A 21187-nucleotide genomic window follows, 5' to 3' on the forward strand; every position below is an offset into this window, starting at 1 on the left:
TGGTTCTTTTTACTACCTCACGACAAACAACCCCTTGATTTTGCATAAACCAGTTGTATTTTCTACAGTCTGCATGACTGACGAGTTAAAAAAAGAATGATCTTCAGATACATCAAGCTCAAAATACAATTTTGGAGAAGAACATTTTTATATGGAAGTCATCAAACCATAAAGAACAGTTTTTCACACTGTTGTCCTCCAGGGCTTGTACTTTGAGCAACTTTTCCAAAAGCAACATTGGTTCTGTTTGCAATTCATCTCTCCAGAGAGCATTTTTAGACTTGAAGAAGTGGCAGCAGGGGAAGAAGGAAAAAGACAAAAATGTGAACATATTTAAAACAGAGATTCTATAGGAATGAGACAGTTCAGCTTTGCATGCATGCATTTTAAATCTAAAGGAAGTCTCGCTTACAAGGCAAACCCACTAGCGGTGTTAATTATATGACTCCAACTTCCTCCAGTTTGGCAGGGTGGTAAGAGCTCTGCGGAAGGCAGCCACTGTGGTTTGACTCTCACTGATAATAGCCAACCCTCCCTCCACCCCCTGAAAACTCAGCACTCTAAAAATAAGAAGGAAGTAAAAGGAGAGCCATTTCCTTGCCAACAACAGTAGCTGGGAGGCCTGGAATGATGCCATTAGATACCCTGCTATTTATTGCCCATTTCCACCCCATAGGACGCTTGGGGAAGTAGTTGCCAAAAGAAAAAAAGGGAGAAAAAGAAAGCTTCCTGTTTGACTTAACATTTGAAAGGACAAAGTCAGATAATTTGAGTCCTGCATTTTGCACGTTCTTGCCCACAGTTGTTTTCCTCAGAGGTTCCTTCTAAAAACAAACAAGGATTTTTATACATCAGTGCTTTCAAAGCAAACACAGGAAGTATATTCTCCAGTCTCCTACACATACCTTTGTCTGTACTTTGCCTGCTGCTTCACTTTCTCTTCACTGGGCATTTTCATTCTGGCCAGCTGAAAAACAGGAGTGTTAAAATATATATATTCAGTAATTCCATTTCCTTCAGAAATTACTGTTTCATAGATACCAAAAGTTGTGCAACTCAGTTGTGATTTTAACATTGTCTCAAATCAGAGATATGACTCTGGAGGAAAGTAAGGGGAAGGACTGGGGAAAGAGCAATTTCTGAAGAATCATTATTATCTCCTCTCTGTCCAATTCAGAGGAAATTCAAACTAGTTTCCTACCTGCCCAAAAAAGGTCATATTTGCTAGGCTAGAAAAGTGCCTCAGCATGTCCTCCTAAAGTTGTTCCACTTCATTTAAATTAAATGTTACTGAGGACCAAGACAGACTATCACATAGTAGATCCAAGCTAGTCACCTCAGGATCTCCAAAGCCTGGAGAAGTAGTTATGACTTACAAATTACATCAGAAATGACAATAAAATAGGAAGAAAAAAAAAAACAAAACAAGGCTGAAATCAGGTGTACGTCTGAAGACCTGTTTTGAAAATGCCTGCTCCAACTCGAAGCTGGCTATGAAATGGTCCAGCATTTCTTTCCTCATGTGAGAGGTACTTGCTTCCAACTTCATTAACCAGATGCACAGAAGCCTAGTATGTGAGTAAGGGGAATGCCAAAATGTGTATTTTTGAAGTTGCCAGATTTTTTTCCTTAATATTTCATACAAGTAACCGTACCTTAAAGACTTAACCCAAGTATGTAAATAGTTCCAGGTCACTCAAACTACATTCATGTAAGTTTTTTATTAATAAATAAAACCACTTGTTAATTAAAAAAAAAAAAAAAAAAGGCAAAAAAGAACCACCCCCAAAAAAAAAAACAGCTGAGAAGGGAGGGAGATGACCAGCTTTCCAACCTCCCTGCAATCCTGGGTCAGTTCTAATGCTAGCTGGATCTGGAATAGTCACATGGCTGCTATATCCTCCTTTATTCTTAACTTCCAAATAACCAAGTCGCAAAAATTTTTCATTTCTACAGCACAACACACCCTCTGACAACTATTTACTTCAGGGAACACAGTAGCCAGCCCTTTCAGGGCAGCGTTAATTCCTTCTGAGCTGCTGCAGCTGAGCAGTAGTGGACATTCCAGCTCTATATCAGAGACCTGGGCAAGCTCCACACTCTCTGCCCTGGCCTCCTGACATAGCCTGGCTCCAAGGCAGAAGGGTAACCACCCAACTTCTCCAGCAAGGACACCACTCTGAGTAAGGAGGACTGGGCAGAGTGGATCCCTCCTGACCTACAGCCTATAAACAAGCTACAGTACACCAGACTGCATATGGTTGGAGTATGTGGAAATACATCATTGGGTCAGGGCGGGAACCTTGTAATCCTAAAAGTGTTAGCAGGACAGGAAACAACAAAGTCTTCTGCATCAGGACAAAGAAGAGCAGACAGAGTGAAAGACGTCTCTCTCACCACCCACCCTCTGTAGGGAAAGAGGCATCCACATAGGACAGCCAAAAGCCCAGTAGTCAGAGCTCGTAACACTGAAGGAACAGCAACCTGAGAATCAAGAACTCATGTTTGGCAGACATCTCCTGCATTCCCAGGAAAAGCTTTACCCTCCAGGGTATTGGCTATTCTAAGCTCTCTGCTCTGGCTTTGCATAGAAACTAAGTGCCAGATCACAGAATTTTTTCCACGCAAAAGTTTCATCCAAAGTGACAAGTTTCCATGAAAAGTTCAGTGAAAAAAATGTTCTCTTGGAAAATTCCTAGCCAGCTCTACTCTTCATGTTAAATCATGGCAACGGATTTACAGCACTTTGCTCCACACATGCCGACTGGAGCCTAGTAAAACTGCACTCAGCTCTGGTTCCTCCTCCACCCCTTCTCTGGGACATGTAAAGTCTTGCATCCTTTGGGTCCTGTATAATCTCCTGGTCAAAAATGCGGTATTTTTGTGTGTGTGTGTGTGTGAATCAAATCCCATTATTTGTCAGGAGCAAAGAAAGCACTGAGGCCTGAGGCTCTGTAAGTAGCCATACTTACAGAGCTATTCTGCCTGCTGGGTTCATCTCAGATGCCCTCCGTGGATGGCGTGGCTAAGACTTTACGATCATGGAAAGTTTTCTGTTATTTGCAAAGGATTACAAGCAACTGAAAATTCTTCACTTCCTCCCTGCTGTTTCAGGAGAGCAGTGTCATTTCTTAAATAAGCAGAAACAGTTGAAACCAGCAATGAATCTCCCTCCAATGCAGTGCACAATATCATTGAAGCTACTTCTGTGAATTCAAATATTTGAATTGTAATTCTCAGCTTTAATAGAATTTCTGCCTGCATAGAAATTAAGTGAGTTTCTCTTGGCAGCTTTCAATGCCAATTTCATGGGCAGTAAAGATCAGAAGTCAGTCTAGCCCTTTAGGTTTTTAGAAGGATGCTCTCCTGCCCTTCCCAAAGCTTGCAGCCTTGCCATTCACAGTCCCATTATTTCCTTCATTCAAGGACAATACTGAGAACTCAGCACAAAGCTATCTCCACTTACATGTCATCCATATTCTAAACTCTAGATCCATGTTAAATTTGGATGGAAGTTGCCATACTGGCAAGTAGGAAGTTACGAAGATCGCTGATTTCTACTTGGCAACAAAGAACAGACGCTGAGGATTAAGCTGGCTAGAATTACATCATCTTTTATGCTGGCCAAGTACAAGTATGTGGGCAGTTCCCTTGAAGCAAGCCATGTGCAGTACTGTTGCTTCTTCACAGCAACTTGTTTGCATGCTAAGCCTTAACCCTTATAGCTATTGATCAGTCAAGACACAGTGTTGATCTGATCTTGACAAGAAGCAGCCAAATGAACTATGAGCACACAATCTCTAAGCAGAGATTTCTTCCTGACCAGGTATTAAACCCAGAATTACTAATTTTGAAATGTATCTCCAAATAATCAGCAATACATGTGAAACAATAGCCTACCTAGGACAGCAATATATACAGGAGTCATGTGAGTATAGCATATAGCCAACACCACTAATTCTGCAGAGTTTCCTGTCTTTCAATGATCAAGGCTTGTGACACCAAAGCTTCAATCCAAATTCTCTCATCCTGCTAAATTCTGAGGAATCAGTGTCAGTAAAGAAAGAGCTACTACGATATACATGCTAAAGATGTATATGATGATAGCAAGTGCATTAAGACACCTCCCACGTTCTGTGCAATAGAATAAAGCAATGAAAAAAAATATATTTTCCTTTAGGCCTCTTATCCCTGTATTGCAAAACATCAACTACTCTGCCATCTTCTCCTCCCCTAGCTGATAGAGCTCTGCACTTTTACAGTGTTTGTACTTGCTCTGCTTAGAATTCAGTTTCCTCTGGTGATCTGCATGCAGGCAAATATTGCCAATGGCACTAATGTACATTTGTTCTTCTTGAATTGCATAGAGAAATATTGTTGCTATGTGGCGAGCACAAAACATTCCAGAAGTCACCTGACATATTCCATCAAACACTTAGGAGTCATCAAACTTAATTTCCCCTTTGTGCCATAAAATGCCAAGAGGAAGCTTTAATAGATTGTATTATGTAACAGTTCTATAAAAATAGCAGGCCAGCATTGGAGCACTTCCTTCCTGAAGCCCAATAACCTATGCTGAAAGGATACACACTGGTTTCCTTGGCAACCATGAGAGATGACACTAGGGGGAAAACAGCAACAAAAGGACCATTTTTTGCTTAGTAAAATAAGGTCTGGCTTTAAGCTTGTGATACAGTGAATACAGAGTGCCTGACAGAGAGAGAACCGGTTAATAATTCTGCTCAGGTCCCAGTGACCTTGCAAGGCTGTTAATGTTTTTCATTTCTTTTTGTTCTGCCTATTAAAAAAAAATAATAATAATACTAAAACCACAACAGAGAACTCAAGTCAGCAAGGATTACATTTTTAAATTTTTTCCCATTAAAAATAAGGAATAAAATTAAAGTTGAGGCAGCACCCTATTAGAGATTCATCTGTCCTGCTAGCATTTCCACAAGACATTCATTCTTCCTTCCACTTGCATAGATCACAGGATTTTCACATTTTATTTTAAAAGACTCCTTTCTATTTCCAAGCTTAGTGCTCCATTGTCCAGCAGACAGCTGTTTTTAGGGCATGGCCTCTGCAAATAACCAAAATCTAAACTCCCTCCCTAAAACACTCATAATGACACAACACTACACTGAAGGCACAACCCAGTGGGCCAGAACACTTAACAACAGGGTTGTCACTCTTGCCTTATTCAGTCCTTCCACAGCCCCCATGGTCCCCAGGGAGCCAGGCAGAAAAGTGACAAAAATGCATTCAGTCCAACCGTACGGGCTGCTAGGTTCCTTGTGGCATAACCACACAAGCTTATTCTTGTCACTTTCATCTTCCCCCAGATGATTTTTAAGTCTGACTTGCTGCATCAACTCCTGCTGAGGCAATTCCCTCACCAACAAGTTGCTTTTTCCCTTTGTCTTTCAAACCTTTGGCATATTTGGGTATTATATAGTGCATAACAGCAGTGGCAATGAGCAAACAGGAATGATTCTGCAAGGAAGGAAATAAAAAAAAAAAAAAAAGAGAAAAAGGCGTTTGTTTTCTCTAAAACCTAGAAAGCAGCTGTCTACGGCTCATTTTCACCCTTTCTGAAAAACTCCCTCCCTTTTTGTCAGTTAGTAAAAAGGGAGGAAGCACATTTGAACAGGATATGCAGTGACACATAACTCTTCCACTGAGCAAATCTACCATCTTGAAGTAATCCTGGGCTCCTCATATAAGTGAGAGAAATATCAGATGCACTGCAGAAGAGGAATCCAAGGAACAGAGAGACTGGGTGATATATCCACAATACCTCATTAGTCCATAGCAGCAGGAGGAGAAATGCAATCCAAAGCTCATTCAAAGTCATTTCTACCCCTCAGCAGTACCTTTATCATGGACATATCTTACAGGCAACAAATAAAAGCATTGGCTAGGGCCACAAAGGTGCCTCTGAAATGATGTATCACTTTCCCCCTCAGCTGTAACAGAGTCTCTCTTGTGTTTTAAAAGCAAAACTTTTCCACACAAAACATCTTAATTATTCTTTGTGCAACAGTTCACATGTGCAAGCCACTACTTCATTTGGCATCACCCCTCACATCAAATAACTATTTTACAGAAGAAGAATGGAAAGGTGCATTACACAACATGTATTCCATACACAGGAGCTCTAATATGACATAACACTTCGAAGGCAGGGTAACAGCATGCTAGAGGTAACACGAATTTCAACTTCCTGACAGCCTTTGCTTTAAGAAATTTTCAAATCAGTAGCATGCCCAAGAAGGCATTTAGTCAAGACAAGCAATATTAAAGAGCGCGTAACAGCACAGTTTGGTTTTGTTTTAGGTTTGGGTTGGGATTCTTTTATTGTTTCTGGCTGGGTGGGGAAGGCTGTTGGCTGGTTTGTTGAGGTGGGGGAGATGCTATATTTTGTGTTATTTTTAAAGGGACACAGATTTCTATCACTATCCCACATCACTCAAACACTCCCATTTTAAGATGTAATATATTGCTAAAAATTATATTGCCAACATATCCAAAGTAAAAACAAATCTAAGTCCCATATAGACAGTCATTCTCTAACCTACAGTTAACCCTATAAGGTTACAATATTTATTAAATAAAGCAAAGGGTGAATAAAAAACCCTCCATAGCTAAATCAATGAATTTAACTCATTTCTAATTTGGTTGGTTTTTTTAATAATGAAGTCCTCTCTGGCTACCTCAGTCTTTCTATGCCTGTAGTTTTCTGATATATTTGCAGCAGGCTATATTTTAAACACCATATATACAGACTCCTCCTGCAAAATAACCTTACTGTACTCTTTTCCAGTGGTTTCACGAGGCTACAGGAGAGGTGATGCCTCAGTCAGGACCCATCCCTGTTCCAGAAACAAACACAGTCAATGATTTTTTATTTATGGTGCCACAGATTCTACCACTCTGCTTTTAATATATGCTGACATCAGACCAAATTACTTTTCACTACATCAGTATAAAGACAGAATAACTTCTCTGTAATTATGTGGCTTAATATCAGGCTAACAGCAAATCTGGGGCACAGACTTTCAGACATTTTAAAACAAGATCCTTGTTACTTGTGATTGCAAAAAGCCTGGGGAAGTTCTGAAAGAAACATTAGGCTGTTAAACCCAGGTATCCTGGCTGAAATGCCATTTCTGGTCATTACAGTTCAACTTTTTTTAAAGTATGTCTTTATTCTTCAAGAGGATATTTGGGTATTCCTCTTCATTTCCTTTTGGAAGCGAAAAGGTGTTTGCTGTGGCAGTATTTCAGTAGGGGATTAAGTCACTCGTATGTGTTACCTACTTCACAGGATGACGCCCATTCCTTCAGACCTGTTCATACTGGGTGAAATCCTCCCCTGTGCTGAAGGCCATCACAAGGCCAAGGCACTGAAGAATTATTTAAGGGATTAAACGGGATTTGAGGGGTGTGTAGCCACTGCAGCTGGATAAATTTTCTTCACAATGACTAAAATCTGACACACTGACCCTTTCAAATAAATGCATGAGGCCTTTCTGTAGTGTCCAGTTCAGATGGAAACTGGTGAGAAACAAATACTTTCACCACCTTCAAGGAAGTTTCATGCACATTCTCTTTGCACTGGTAACAGGTCACTGGTACAATGCTCTGTGGCTCCATCCTAAGGTTAGCTCTGACACAAGTCTCCACAGTAAGGTGGCAACACACCATAAGGAAAACTGTCACAGTAAAGTTCAACCCCATTAAATCCAACTGGCCAAGCCAACAGGGCATTCCCCAACCACATATGCACAGAGCCTCTGAACTGTGCAGCAGCAGCAAGGCAGCCTGGCCTGAAGACCAAAGCATGGAAGAGCCCAGCACCATCACAGTGCCATAGCAGCATGATTTGCATGTTCACCCCAAGCTTGCTCGGTTCCACAGTTGGCAGGTACAGAGGCAGATGGGGTAATTGCTTACATGTTTAACAGCTCCTGCTCATACCTGCAAGCACTATCAGGGAGCTGCCAGCCAAGAAGCTGAATTTGCTGACTATGTTGCAGGCTTAACTTAGGCAAGAACCCCTCCATCTATCAGAAATGCTTCGCTCACTGCTCATCAGGCAGCTACTAACAGTGCCCGCTGGTGCTCCTAAGAGGGTGCCAACACACACATAACTTACTGCAGCCCAGTTACTTAGTTACTATGTTAATTAAGCACTAATTAAGCACCTAAGTAGGTAATACTTTAACGTGTCAGGATTTCAAAAGGCAAGATGAGCTCACTAGGCATTTCCACTTCCGAGTCACAGCAAGCGGCACAGGAATAATGAAGCCAGCTACAAACACCACAAAAATATAAGCCTCAGAAGACAGCCTGTTCATTTGATATAAGAGTCCAACGCTGTTTGAATTTTAAGGGCAAAAGCAAACAATATATCTGCTTCAATATATTTTAAGACAATAAAGGCAAATTAACAGTGAGAGATTTAACCCTACAAAATTACCACCAGTGTATATGAGACTACACAAATACAAGGAATATGCAATGGTACTGAAACAAACTGGGGGTGGGGGTGAGCAAAACAGACATTTGAAAGCATGCCAGGGCATGTTAATATTGCCGATCAGAGCATGCTGAGCTTGCAGTCACTAGTAACTGCATACTACCCTGGATATACACTGCTAGAAGCAGACTGTTAACATTTAACCAGGACACCGGGGCCGCAGGGTTATCTTATTGATAACTGTGGAAACCTATATGTGTTCCTTGGCTTTAGGTTGCACCTACTCAGTGAATGAGAAGAATGAGTTCAACCTACAATCCAGGCACTCTTGGAAAATGACACAAGCAACTTCCAACAGCTACTTAGGTCTGCATTGCAACAAGTACTCTAGTACTGATCCTGGCAGCAGGAATAGGAATTAAAGACAAATATTTTGCATTCTCAAATTACTAATTTTCCCAACTATACAACACTGTAAATTTTATCATCTAACTCTTCTGATCACATCAACAGGAATATGAGCCCCATAGGCAGCTGAAGCCTTTGGTATTTTTAAGACAGAGCAAGCTTTGAAAATAAAATAAACTTGGATTAGATACTAGGAAGAAGTTCTCTGCTAAGCTGGTGATGAGGCACTGGCACAGGTTTTCCAGAGAAGCTGTGGCTGCCCCATCCCTGGCAGTGTCCAAGGCCAGGTTGGACGGGGCTTGGAGAAACATGGTCTCGTGGAAGGTGTTCCTGCCGGTTGCAGGAGGTTGGAACTGGATGAGCCTTAAGGTCCCTTCCAACACAAACTTTTCTATGACTCTATGATCAGGTCCTGCAGATTTGCATCTTGATTCTTCTACAGTAAACACTCTCAGCTGTTTAAAGCAGGTAATATTTTCTATTTTGGAGAAAGAGGTTATGCATGAAAATAAAAGACCTACCATGTTGTCTCAGAACAAAACATTTGCCCCAACAGCCCGTCCCCTAATAGTAGTGGAGAGCAGATATCTAAGAAAGAGCAGAACTGTGTGTGCACATACAATACCTTCCTGGCAGTATCCCAGCAGCCAACCATTTGAGGATCAGAGACTTCCTGTACCAGACCTCTTTTTATCTATTTAGTTGCCCTCAGCTAATTTCTCTTTCATGAAACTGTCCAGTTGACCCTTGTACCCATAAAGCACACTATCTGGTTGCTTTAAAGTGGATAGACAGGTATCCATGGTATGTGAGCCAGCAGCATTTTACTGCTCCTGAAGGGAGGAAAACACACAAATTATTTTGTTAGCTCCAAATCCATTCAGGGGAAACCAGCAACTGAAACCATCTAATAACAATCTTTAATTAGTCTTTCCAATAGAAACTTGTTGTGGTGGCACATTAAATGAAGACAGATAAAGAAATGAGACAGCACAGAAACACTTCAGACACACTACCATGATTTCGAAGCCAAAATTCCACTGATTGTCATTACAGCAAGATAGAACTTGTAAGACTAAAAATAAATCCATGAGAAGCATCAAAACAAAAGTTACTGTCTCCTGGCACTTCTGAAAGATTTACCCAGAATCTTCCTTACCGTTATGCCAGCAAGACCTGCACTACTCAAGTCCTCCTTAAGTATTGAAAACAGCCTTTAAATGAGATTGAAGGGAAGCAAAGCAACCATGCATACCACTTGCATGGAAGAGAATTCTGCCATCTGTGCTCAGCACAAAAACCAGTCAGTGCTTGCATCTGTTCAGTGGATCACCTTCTGTTACTGTGCACAATAGATGAACAAAGTTCCTTTCCCTCTGGAGGCTTTTCAACAGTGAAACTGGAGTGCATATATCACCCAAAGGTAGTCCTCCTACCATGAAGAATTATTATCCCTGTTTTAGAGATCCAAAATGAAGCAGGGAAGATGGTGGAACTTGTAGACTTAACAAGCCCCTTAAAAAAAAAAAAAAAAAAAAAAAAGGGCTAAAAGTATCTCTGAATGGGAGCCCACAGAAGGACAGAAAGATTCCTGAGGACCACCATTTTATTCACTCTGCATTGAGCAACCGTAAATCAGAAGTGGACAATCCAGGTCCAAAACCAACTAGACCATTACAGAAAAAACAAGTCACAGACACTTAATGAGATACTCCTAACAGAAGCATGCATGCAATGAGAAAAAGAAAAACAAAACCTGGCAAATCACCTAGGATCTTCCATCTCTTGCACAGAAAGTAGGCAGAGATCTTGCTTGATGCCTGCGAAAGGACAGAGAAGAAGGTCAGGATTTTACCCTGGCTCAGCATGAGTGCACACTTCATTCTTGATAGGAAGTGTGTGCTGTCTCTCTGATTTACACTTTCCAGAGACTCCAGAAAGGAATCCTGTCCAAGCGAGCCCAACACTGTAAGGATTCCTACAGCATGTAATCCAGGAATACCATCTCCTTCCATGCCTCCAAGAGCCATGGACAAGCCTTTCATAGGCAGATCCACTGCTTAGGAATTCGCACTGTCTAAAAGTAGAAACTCTTATGCCTGCAAGCATACCTCACATTAGTTTCTGTCACTGGAACTGTTGAGGAGCCTGCCACTTTCAAGGCACTTTACTGTGAAACTCCCTTAAAATAAAATGAGAATAAAAAAATAAAAAAAAAAAGAAAGAATAACATTCCTCCTCCATCTGTTTTTTTTTTCCCCTCAGAAAGTATACAATTTGTAGCAAATACTTTATTTTTCGTAAGTGCTTCAATAATGTCTCCTATGTGCAGAAACAGTTCCTTTCTCCCCAGGAGCCCATAGTTCTGTTAACACAGGTCGCACTCAGGTAATAGCTGTGTTTTGCATATAATCCTTCACTCCCATGAATATAGATCTGCTCAAAACTGCTATTCAAGAGCACTACACAGAACACATAATGCAGCTCACCCATGAGGGAAGGCTAGCTTTACAAACACTGAGGTCTTGAACAGTTGCACAACCAAACCTACAGTGGTCTTCTAGTGTAGTTTATGACAACACAGACTTATGGACTGAGCATATCACCATATTCTTTAGTGTAGCAAAGATTAAGACAAACAGTTGCATTTGAAACAAGGGCATTGTAATAAGAACCATTAATCAAAATAATATATTTTTTAATCTAAGCTACTCACTTCAGTTTTTAAATAATGAAGATTTTCTGAATTTGGTTTTCAACTATTTTGTCCTCCTTTTTCAAACTTGTCATCCCCTCTTTTTTGCAGAAGGAAGAACAGAAGTGAAAAATTCTGAATGTGACTTCCTCTCACTTTTCCTAAAACAAACAAACAAAAAAAACCAGAAAAGTGATTTTGCTGAGAAAAAAAAAACATAAAAAATAAAAACCTGTGTGCCCAGCACTGAGAACTGAGTCTACCTAAAATGCAAAAAAAGCTCCATGTTCCGCACTGCTCCTGAGTACAAGATGTAGCGTCAAGTTCTGTGGATCCTGTGCTGTTGGCTGTTGCTTCCTTCAGGCAACTTCTGCAGGGAAGTTAATTCTGTTTCTGAGTCACATCTCTAGGCTTCTTTTTGCATGTTTGCTGTTACGCTGCCAGCACATCAAGGCAAACATTTGGAATAAAGCCTTGGGTGCAAGCCACATTTGTTGTTGAACGAACAAAGCCAATGTTAAAAAAATACAATTGATCATGCCTCAAGGTATAAAACAACTGTTGGTTTTGGCCAAAGGGAAAAAAACACTCAGCCCCTCACTGTAGCATCTCATTTGGAGAGATACCTGGCAAGAAATACTGCCGTTGTCTGAAGCACTAATAAAGGTCAAAGGCTGAACTCAGCTAGGGGACCAGATAAGTCATTGGTCTGACCTAGCAAATCACATCCTTTGTTCATCGTGCTTCCTGGGGATGTGAAACAGCTCTTCCGATTCTCTCTAAAACCAGATAAATAGGGTGATGGCTTTGGAGCCTTTCAAGTGACAAGAGCAGGAGGAAAGACTGGCTTATAGTAATAGGGTACTATCAGCTGACATAGGAACCCATATATTGGCTTATTGAGAACATTCCTCTCACACAAAGTAGCAATAATTTGCTCCATCACATGCAACTCTAATAAAGCTTTAATACCTCCTATATCCAGGTTCCTAATTAGAGAGAAAGAACAACAACAAAAATTCAACAACAACAAAAAACGCAACCAGAAAAGCCAACACCATCCTGAAACGGCCAAGTTACAAGACAGGATGGGGGCAAGAGGTTAGTTTTTCAGCTCTAACCCTCTCAGGAGTCTTATCTGATCTCAGTGTCCAGTAAATATCCGATACCACATGACAGTTTTCAAGTACAACAGTGAAAAAGAGGCAAAATAATGTTGCATAGGACAGACTGTGCAATTACAGAATAACAAACAGCTGGCACAGAGCACACCAGTAGGAACAGATGCCATGGAGAGCACTGGTGTTACACCATCAGAAAAAAAAAAAAAAAAGTGGTGCTATAGAAGCATTCTGGGGCAGTGGAAATGTCATAATCGAGTTGTAATACTAAGAGTAAAAATTATTTGCACTTTTTCTTCCAGTTTTTCCCACACTCACCATCTAAGATGAACAGAACACCCGCAATAAAGTTGTGCTTAGGGCAAAAGTAAACCCTCAGAGAGAGAATCTCTGAGACTGTGCTGGACATTTACACTGTAAGAGTAATAAAATATTTTGCACCTGGTTATGAACATCACACACCTTTGGAAGTAAATATGACTAGCCTGATTTGGGAATATCTGGGAGAGAAAAGGTTCAACAACGGTAGGAAGACATTTTTTTGACATGGTAAGTATTGTAAATGAACTCTAAATTCCATCAGCTTATTTGCACAGCTCTCACAGAAACAGCTTTCATCTTTATTTTGGTTCCTTTATTTTCAGCACTTGTCTGAATAAATTCTGTATGCTCAAATACAGCAATACTGACAAAGATTGGTGCAGTATTCTGTGGCACCCTACAGCTGGATAAGAAATCTTCTCTATGATTCTTCTAACAATTCCTCTGTGTAATTCAACAGGCTTATCAAATATTTCTAGTTATTTTTTCGTGGTCATAAAAGCAGAAAAGAAAATAAAGAGCAAACAATTTAAAAACTACAGCTAGAATACAGACACCTGAAGTTATTAATGTGTTTTAGACAAAACACATAAGAGATACTGTAAAACTTCCTTGATAGTTTGTAGTGTTCCACCCTAATACCTTCAGAATGAGGAAGAAAATAATTCAGCTCTAACCCAGAAGATGTGTGTGTTTAGGGACTTTGTGGAGTTTTTCCTTCTAAGGCCCAAAAAAGAATTCTTACTGTAAAGGATGCTTCATAACCTACAGATCAGTCAAGCAGACAAATATATGATGTCTACTATGATTTATGGCAGTTTCTACCAGAATATATGGTAGCAATGGTCTCTAAGATTTCAAGATGGCTGAATTTGAATCCCACCAGTGAACAGTTGGTCTTTTCCAAGTAAATCACAAACTGTACCTCCTTTCAGAGTTTGTCCAGGAGCAGGCTTGAATGAAGTCAGTAAAGAAAAAAAGTCCCATACAGTGTATTTGCCTTTTTAAAATGTCTTAAACCAACAGGGATCCCAGCAATTATTCTAGGAGATACGTTTTTTCCCCAAGCATGTTTGCTGCTTTAAACAAAGTCGTTGTGCCCTCCATTTTTGCTCAACTTTGGTATTCAAGTAACAAAAGTCTCAGATTTATTCTCAGCTCAAAACCATGAGATACAAAGGAAAATGGCTAATTTCACATAGTTTTGATACTGAATCATATGGTAAAGCTAGGCTCACACAGTACTTTTTAGGACAACATGTTTACTCAAAACTGGATAAACAAACATCTGTGAGGATTTTTAGTGCATTTTTAGAGTTCATTCTTGGCACAGATGGGGACAACTCCCGTCAGCTTGAATGGAAAACTCACCTGTTTATGCCAGGACTAACTTTGGTCTCTAGCATCTGCAAACATAAGGCAAAGGACCTAGTTCCCCACAGCTAACTGAAGTTCTACACCTTTGTAAAGTCACTTTTGACAAGGAAAACAGCAGCAAAACAGTGGTCCATCAGGATGTGGGCTAGTTTGTTTTCAGGGATATTCAATATGCAGCAGACACTGTGCCGTATTTAAGGAATAAAGAGCACTGCTTCTGTCCATCGTAAGGACTTGTTTGGAATTATAAAGACATATGGTATTTTTAGAGGCTGAAACAAACATACTGACTCACAATCACCACTGCCAACTGAGAATAAGGCACATTTACTGATCTAACCAATGTTCCACTTCAATCCACTTTCCCATCAAACCTCAACTTTTTATTTTAGCTGCAAAAAGGTTTATTAAAAACCTACAGCCACATGATAATTCTTTCAACTACGAAATGTAATAAAATGCTTAAAAAAAAAAAAAAAGAAAAAAGCAGCCCCACTTCTTTTAAAAGTCACCTGAACTTGTATTCAGCAGTCCACTCACTGGGTTCCTTTCTCAGGATGCTGTTTCAGTGAAAAGAACAACGGTTGTTTCTGCAATTTGTTTATTTTCTACAGACCCAGAATCAGGAAATATGGGGTAATATCTCCAACTCTATCACCAAATGTAAAGTCAGACAAGTTACTAAACACTTTGTGGATTCATCTTACTGGCAGATAATAATATGCTTACTACAACAGCATCTTCACCCTCTTCCTCACAAACTCAGTTTTTCTATTGTGTAAGAGTCAGACACAGCTAACAAGCACATAGAAGCTCACCTACCCATTCCAGCAAGAGCTTGAATCTTAAATCCTAGTACTTACGCTGTGTGGGGGGTTTAAGCTTTTTAGATGGAAGGTTATAAACGTTGCATTTACCACTTGGTTGCAAAGATACCTCTTAGACATGAGTGAGAATATCTTTGCAAGAAGTTATCTATACTGGGGTCTTCAGCCCTCTCTAAATGTTTCGCTGCTCCCAGTGAAATGCAGGCGAGTGAATGACACATTACTTTTCTCCTAGATGACAAAAAGCACAGGAAAAGATTTATACTGCAGTGAATCATATGCATATTTTGACTGGTGGAAGCTCTGCCAGAGAATGGAAAGAAAGATTAATTTAGTTGGTTTATCCCTTCCTTGAACTTCCACTCTGTTTAACAGAGTGCCTTCTTATAAAGCCTGCCCACATCCTGGCTGCCCTCCAGGGAGGCACTGGGGTGTGCAGGCTGTGTATCAGACAGCACTTTGTCCTTGCCAGGATGTGGTCTGCCTTTGTAACAAGGCCTATGCAAATGGGAGCCTGTGAGCCCTTGCGGCCGAGTGTGGCAAACACCGCTTGCTCCTTCACTAGACAGAAATGAGCTGTAACTACCTAAAAGCAGAGCAAACAATATAAGAAGGGAAAACATTCAGATTTAATCAGATTAACGATAACAGCTCTCCTGAGGAAAGACTCCCCGAAGAGGAGAATTCAGGGAGACATTAACCACATTTCTAGTTTGTGATATGCCACACAGTGAAAAATACAAGTATGTAACTTCTCTCGTGAAAGTATCTGGGAGGACTATTAGCTTCGCAGAAGGCAGGTTAGGTCACAGCACAGTCCTAAATGTTTCATTTTGTTTTGCATCCGCAGCATCCTCCTAAAAATAAAAGCAACAGGAAAAAGAAAAAATCTGTGCTGGGCTTGGAAAGAAATGTGGATTTGAACCACCAAGAAGGCCACCACTCCTCCACTGCACTAAACACTCTACTCATCTTGAACCCTTATTTCTGCCCCTTTAGCCTGGAATACATGACTACAGAAAAACTCTCATAGCAAATTGCCATTGCAATGTTCGTATTAGAAGAAAAATGAACAGCAAGGAATTCCTAGAGATCTTCCACAAACTTTCATACCTTTGTCCTTGTTAATGTATGGTCTTGGGAAAAAAGATCAAAATCATTTCTTTCTACTACGTCAGTTTTCAGGGATGCATGACTCCATTTCTGAAAGCAGAGAGATTGGAGTGACTAAAACCTTAACTACTGCTACTGCACTGGAAGAATGGGTGCTGACAGCAAGCTCTTAGCAGCAGATGTAGATTTTGTCAACTGTATTCAGATTAAGTCAGAATCAAAAATCCCATGAAAGCTGCAAGAAACAAGGAGAAAGCCAGACTAGCCTCACTCATTAACATGAGAGAACCACCTCTATCTATGTATGATCTCCATCACCTTCACTAGAGAAAACAGGTTCAAGGGTCTGATGGATTCATATATATCACATTTGGATAGTGGAACAAATTAAAGCGAAGTTGTGTCCAAGCCAGTACAGCTGACATGGAAATAACACACCTCTCAAAAACACTGAGCAGGTCAGCAATTTAAGTGTTGGGACTAAAGTTTTAAAGACCACAGCCACTTCACTTTCTTCACAGATCTCACGCCTGGGACAAATTACAAAGGAAATAGAAAGTAGAATAGTTAAATATGCTGAGCCCATAATATTTGCAGCATCCTCCAGTAAACAGACTCACATGCCATCCTGACCCCACAGGAGAAAAGGTTTGAGGCCACTGTCAGTGGTTTGAGGCCTTTACAGTGAACTTGAAATTAGCAATGAACTTGAAATTGTCACCTCGCATACATCAAGCCATAATACAGAAACTAATAAATTTTGTGCCATTCCAGAAAGAGAATGCTGCTGTGTGCAACTCTCATTAATCCATAAGCTTCTCAGAGAATAGCATCAGTAAAAGCTCCCAACACCAGAGGTCAGTCTGCAAACCCAGTGCCAGTGAGTTAATCAGATTTGAACCTCTGGTCAGCTATTCCCTTTCTTTGGGAAAACTGCGGACTGTTTCTTCCACGCATTTTTAAATGGAGATTCACTGCCTGCCAGGCAGAGACAGACTGTAAACTGCATCCAAACAACACTGACAACATCCACCAGCATCACCAGGTGCTCAGCACCACACAGTCACCTCTAGCTGGTTTGGGAAAGTACTTCTCTAGCCAAAAGGTCTACGGGGGAGACCCTCAGTACAGAAGAGGCTCAATAGCACTCCTGGTCTTCACTTACTATTCAGTCAATGGTTTGGGATCTTTTTGTGTACTAAGCACTCTTTGATTGCACTCCTCTGAGAGAACAGGCAAGTTACAGCAGAAGGTCAAGTCAGAAATGGATACAACAAAGGCTAATGTTATTTCCGGGCACGTGGAATCGGTGCATTAGGAGCTATTGTGACAAGACATCCAGCCAAACCTCTTCTTCTTTTTCATCTCAATTATCAGAACTAGGGTTATACGATATTCCAGAAAAACCTTCCAAAAGAATTCATTTTAGGTTTCTAAATCTTACTTACATACTTACAAATCACCTGTGCCTGTCCACAAAGATTTTAATTTTGCAATAGCACTTTTTTATGTTACAGCAGAATCTCCAGCAACTTCTTGCTTCATGTTCCATTTCACATGTTTTTCTCTTCCCAGAGCACCACCATTTCCCCCAGCCAATTCCATTCCTCCTCTAATCTAGATGGGGTTAAATTTACAAAGTGTTTTTATCCTAATTACAAGCCTTTCAGTTAGTACCTTGGTCTAAGCCTCAGCAGGAAATGATATGCAAAATACACTTTCATGCATCTGACATTCCCCAAAACTACCGGTCATATAAATTCTGCCAATTTACCCTAATTAAAGCTAAGCAGTGTAGTGTGTGCTTAAACAGTCAATCTGTCTTGAAGTAATTATACCTGAAGGCAGGAATGCATCAGAGTTTCCTTCTCTTGGAATTAAACTCAGATGGGCAACTGAGAAAAAGCCAAGGGACATTTGCTAATGATTAAATCCAAATCACATCTCCTTTCAGTGTTCCTACAAAGTACAAGCTGCTGTATGGATGCTGATGGATTTGTGGAGGAAGGAGGCAGATGGTACAAGGCACTTGTCAACAATGCCTTGCCTACACAAGGCACTGTTGAACACCCATTGGTGCAGAGCCTTACACTCTGAAGCAATGCTTTAGAGAGTTAAAATGAGACTGTTGAAGACATGTATCATACACTATGTTCACTACCACTGGTAATATTTCAGGCAATTGTTAGTGGTTTGTTTCATTTGTAAGGTAACCACTGCACCCTCTGGAAGATCTGCTTAATTCACCTTTTTATCACCTATTTCACGTATTATCAATCCTGACCACCAGCATAAAGATTACAAAGGCCCTCTTCCAAATCAGATGCTGAGAGGCTCCCTCTCCCTTCGGATGCTCTCATCAAACCTTTGCATTTCCTTTTGGCTTCTGAGGTCAGCCAAGTATAGGGACTACCAGACTTCACAGCAAGTTCTACTTTTAAAGGGGCATCTTAGACAGAAAAACACCTGAGAAATCTCACATTTTGGTGTAAGCAAAGATGGGAGAAGAGCCATCAAGCAGAGGTCCTAGTGGGCAGGATAATGTTAAAGGCCCACCTTCCATACTGCAATATCAGAGACATCTCTCATATTTTGATGGTCCTTTAGAAAAGACCTAAGATGACTTCTAGAAATGGACAAAATTGATTCACGTAGGAAAAAAGATGAAGAGGTTGCATTGCTCCATCCATATACTTCTTCCTGTTCTCACATACAGAGCAAGGAGAACAGAACGCAAATAGAGAATAAGAGAAATCATTAACCACACACCACATTTACACAAGCATATTTTCTGTGCCACTCAACAGCACACAACTCCAAATTTACACCACTCCCAGCACAGTGCTCAGAGACTCTTAGTCAGAAGGATGCTTACGTTGGCCCTCTGGGAGCTGAGAAATCCGTCTTTATCTTTCTGGGATCTGACGAGCCCATCCTGTCACACAGGAAGATGATTATGAATGACAATTCAATGAGTAACTTTCTAAACAGGCTAAAAAAAATCTGACTTGAATATTCTGCTTAGATTTTCATCCTTTACTGGCTCGCTAATGTGGTGCTAAGGTTCATGAAAGGAGAAATACAGACTAGTAGAAGACAGTCTGCTTCATCAGGGACCAAATTTGCTGCCATTCAGGAGATAACAATACCAACCTATAAAAGCTCATATAGATAAATCATTAAAAGATAGCTGAAGTCCAGATTCAGCCTTCAAGAACATAATTTGAAAGATGCAATAAACTACAGAAGGAAAATCCAAATGACCCATGCAGCTTTTATGTGTAAGCTATCCATATGTCCATCCTCAAAACAAACTGCTTTTTGTCAAGCTTAGATTCGTATTCCTCTACAACAAGAGGTGAAACTATGTCCCCCCCATTCTCCCATTAAATATCTTCCCCATTTTAACACAAACATTACTTCATTTTACTTATAATAAAGTATTTGGAGGGATACCTATCTAGGAGTCGGTATTCTTTACTCCTCTATTACAATAAAATCCAGCTATACTCATCACAACAGGCCAGTTCTTTCTATCCTTCTGAACCTGGCCTTTTCCAAAACACTAGAAACAGATCTCTTCAAGTGTACCTAAAATAATCTGCTGGTACTCATCTATTAATATTTTTGAATTTCAAAATGCAAGCCTAAACATGGCAGAAATCATTCTGTGACAGAAACCACTATTTACTTTGTGTTTTGTTAAAATACTTCTAGGAGATTAAGCTGCTAAAATACTCAGGGAAGGGGGTTAGGGGGAAGACAAGGGGGTGATTCTAAAAGTTGGTTTGGAATTACAAAATGTGCAGTATTGGGCACAGGAGGGGTGGGAAGAAACAAAATCAAAGAACACACTTGCCCATCATCGGAGCAGGCAAAGCAGGATCAGCTGCTTTTTCAGATATTTTGCTGTGAGGGGTCTCACAACAGAGTCCTCCAGACTGCTTTTGCCATTCCAGTCTCACTGTGAAGCATTGGTTGCAGCGTGACAATACAGTGATCAGTGCAATTTATGAAGACACTCAGCTGTGAAATCAGCAGAGGCAGTAACTTCATCTTAGCTTTCCTATCAGATCTTAGTGATTTCAGGTGACTAGTGATCACAGGATCTTAGTGGTTTCAGGAATAGGTAGGTATGTGTCTGCCCTAGCAGATAACAATGTTAGGACACTAAACTTCTCTCCTGAAATATCTAGTCTATTTTAGCCCAGTTAAAACCAGAATAAACTAACTTTTACCATTAAATCTGATTCCAGTAGCCTAATACAAGTGCAAGGTTTCTCAGTCACAGATGTCTTGCCCTTTAAAAAATGGAAGAAAAAAAAAAAAAAAGCCAAGTAAATATTCTTTATAGAGACATTTAAGATTCCCTTCCTTCCCCCCAGCAGCACTAATGTATGTATCTTCATCTTCTGGACTATTTCCAAAGTGCTTAACTTCAGAATTTACATACTATGCTTGCCACAGCAAGTGTCTCTTTAGATTAACACTCGTCTCCTATTTTCCTATATTGGTGTATATTCTGTCATTCCTTTTCCCCAGAGCTTGCAGTAATGAGTGGACAGCTTTGCAGTAATTGTTGTCTTTCAGAAAAAAACAAAGGAGGGGATGTATCATTTGGCTGTCTACTTAATTTTAGTGTAACAATTCCATTTTTAGGTACACGGAGTCTGTAACAGAATGGGCATATCCGAGTTTAGCACACAAAGCTCTAAATAAGACTGCTACTTTACAAAACCACAGCACAGAATAGCAATTGTTTCTTGCATGGTAACCGCAGTGATTGAGAGATGCCTAAAGTAACTTTTTTTTTAAAGGAGAAATTTCAGCATGTGGTGGT

The 21187-nt window shown here is 40.3% G+C and overlaps 1 long non-coding RNA gene across 1 annotated transcript in view; it reads right to left on the bottom strand.

The window, feature by feature from the left end:
• Nucleotides 1–255: 255 nt before the first annotated feature.
• LOC133212341 (uncharacterized) overlaps nucleotides 256–21187 on the bottom strand; it is a 42810-nt gene continuing 21878 nt past the window's right edge. Inside the window, exons 3-5 of the long non-coding RNA XR_009725455.1 lie at nucleotides 6812–6875; nucleotides 902–959; nucleotides 256–821 (exon numbers count right to left, since the gene is read on the bottom strand). This is a non-coding gene — a long non-coding RNA (uncharacterized LOC133212341). The remainder of the gene's footprint in view (nucleotides 822–901; nucleotides 960–6811; nucleotides 6876–21187) is intronic.

The sequence above is a fragment of the Neopsephotus bourkii genome, unplaced genomic scaffold (genome assembly GCF_033783945.1).
Source record: "Neopsephotus bourkii isolate Nb327-2 ecotype Australia unplaced genomic scaffold, CSIRO-AGI_Nbou_v1 NB_690, whole genome shotgun sequence".
Taxonomy (NCBI): Eukaryota; Metazoa; Chordata; class Aves; order Psittaciformes; family Psittacidae; genus Neopsephotus; species Neopsephotus bourkii.